This window comes from Leptonychotes weddellii, chromosome 8 (assembly GCF_054177405.1).
Source record: "Leptonychotes weddellii isolate Sample4059 chromosome 8, ASM5417740v2, whole genome shotgun sequence".
NCBI lineage: Eukaryota > Metazoa > Chordata > Mammalia > Carnivora > Phocidae > Leptonychotes > Leptonychotes weddellii.
This window is the reverse complement of record NC_138376.1, coordinates 5,115,802-5,118,414: the sequence shown is the minus strand read 5'-3', so window position 1 is coordinate 5,118,414 and position 2,613 is coordinate 5,115,802. Positions and strand designations below refer to the sequence as shown.

At 45.7% G+C, this 2,613-nt stretch overlaps 1 pseudogene; it reads left to right on the top strand.

Annotated features, from left to right (window-relative positions):
- The first annotated feature begins 831 nt into the window (after positions 1 to 831).
- On the top strand, positions 832 to 2,059 carry LOC115938659 (large ribosomal subunit protein uL18 pseudogene; annotated as a pseudogene).
- Positions 2,060 to 2,613: the final 554 nt, after the last annotated feature.

The following is a 2,613-nucleotide window of genomic DNA, read 5'->3' as shown; positions in this document are numbered from 1 at the left end:
GGTACGTCTGCACACCCAGCCATGCCAGCAGCGGCACCGTTGAACTCTCACTCCTAGAATGCTGGCAGCCAGGCTTGCAAATGCACCGGCAGAACGGAGGCTTCCTCGGCAAACTGATCTGCCCAAGAGAAAGTATCCACAGATACTGCGGTAACTGCGATTAGCAGAATAGTGTCCATGTCCTAATCCCTGCAATCTGTGCCTATGTTAGATGACACGGCGAAACAGAGTGACGGGGCAGATGGAATGGAGATTGCTCATCAGCTACCCTTGACATAGGGAGAGTGTCCTGGGTCGTCCAGGCGGACCCAACGTGATCACCAGGGTTCTCAATGGTAGCAGAGAGAGGCTGAGTCAGAGGTCAGAGTGATGTGCCGTGAAAGGAGCTGACCCACTGTTGATGGCCCTGAAGATGGAGGAAGGGAGCCAAAGCCCAAAGAGTGGGAGTGGTTCTAGAAGCTGGGGAAAAGGAAGAAAACAGATCCTTCCTCAGAGGCTCCAGAAAGGAATGCAGCCCTCCCGACACCCTAGTTTTAGCCCAGCGAGACTGTACCAAACTTCTGACCTCTACAACTGGAAGATAAATAAAATGTGTTGTTTTGAAGGGCCAAGGTTGTGGTCATTTGTTGCTGCTGAGATACAAAACTATGCAGATACTATACAGGGGACCCAACTCCTGATCAGTGAATCCCATCAGTCACAAATCCCGCCCATACTCTCTGGGCTGCCATTAGCATTTTACAGCATCCAAGGAATAACAGGTATTTGAAGGAAATATCTAACATAAAAGGCAAAGTTCAAAATTGATAAACATCACAGAGGGAAGAGACCATGAAGGGACCAGAAGAAAATGTAAAGAAAAAGTAAGCAAACCAACCAACCAACCAACCCTCGGAGAAATAAGAGAGAATATTGTATCCATGAAAGCAGAACAAGAACGGAGTGCCCTTAAAAAGGAACATTAAAAAAAAAAAAAAGGAACATTTAGCAGATTTAAAGAGCCTTTGAATTTAAAAATATAATAGAATAAATAAATACAAAATTAGAAATGCAGAGAAATAAGTTTAAAAACCTGTGAAAAAGAGGTCTATGGCAAGCCGTGGACATGGGTCCCTGTTAAAGGTATCAAGAATAAGTCCTACTTTGGGACGCCTGGGTGGCTCAATCAGTTAAGCATCTGCCTTCAGCTCAGGTCATGATCCCAGAATCCTGGGATCGAGTCCCACATCGGGCTCCCTGCCCGATGCTCAGAAACACTTATTAATCCAGGACAAACATGGGTACAATATACCCAAAACAGTTCATGTAACCCACAGAGAGGTTAATTGTCAGATTGCTCATGCCCGTATAGAAAGGGATATGGTAGTCTGCACAACGAAAGCTCATGAGCTTCCAGAGTATGGTGTGAAGACCGGCCTGACAAAGCATGCTACCCCACATGGTACGGACCTGCAGTCTTCTCAGTGGGTTTGGCAGAGACAAGATCTCCGGAGGCCAAATGGGGATGACCAGAAACAAATATAAGGAGGAAAGCATTGGTTGTCAACCGGGTGCTTCCACCTGCTGTTTGAATGCAGGCCTTGCCTGAACTACCACTGGAATTTTGGAGGCCCTCACAGTACCACGCGATTCCCTCGTTGTGATTCCGAAAGCAGGGAATCCAATGCAGACATACACTGGAGGCACACCGTGGGTCAGATCATTGCAGATGACACATGTTACCTAATGGACGGGAGGAAAGATGCTTACCATATTGCTTACCAGAAGCAATATGCTCACTCCATAAAGAACAACATAAACTGCAGACATGACAGAAGAGACGTCCAAGAAAACTCATACTGCTATATGGGAGAAGCCAGTCTATAAGAAGAAGCCTAAGAAAGAACTTCAAAAGAAGTGGCAGAACTGTTCCAGAATATCTCTTGCTCAGAAGAGAGATCATGTAACTCAGAAGAGGGCAGACTTCCTCAGAGCTCAGGAGCCGGCTCCTGAGAGCTAAGCCAAACCACAATTTTCTGTGAAGGTTTTTCAGATAAAGACAAGCTTATTGGCCCAGCAGCTAAGGGAAGGGAAGGGAAGGGAAGGGGAGGGGAGGGGAGGGGAGGGGAGGGGAGGGAAGGGAAGGGAAGGGAAAGGAAGGGAAGGGAAAGGAAGAAAAGGAAGAAAAAGAAAGAAAGAAAGAAAGAAAACAAAGGGGAGGCAGGGAGGGAAGGGAAGCCTTCATAAAAGTAAAACAAAACAAATAGTTTTAAAATAAGAGAAAAATGAGAAAATAAGAATCTCTATAAAGGATACCCAATAGGTGTCCAGAACAAGATGGAAAGGTTACTGGACCCAGAGTCAAGAAGCCTACAGCAGGAATGGAAGAAGACCCCCAATGAGATACATCATTGTGTTTTTTCAGAAGTCCGGTAATAGAGGTGATTCTTAAAGAAACTTCTAGAGAAGAAAACCTGATTATGGACAAAGGACCAGGCATCAGAATGATATCCGAGGTCTTAAAAGTAATACCGGGAGGTAGAACAGTGCCTGAACAACTCTGGAGAAAGTAGTCTCCCCCATAGAATTTCTAAGTGAGCAAACAAGTCTGCAAGTGGGATAGCATCTGCAGCC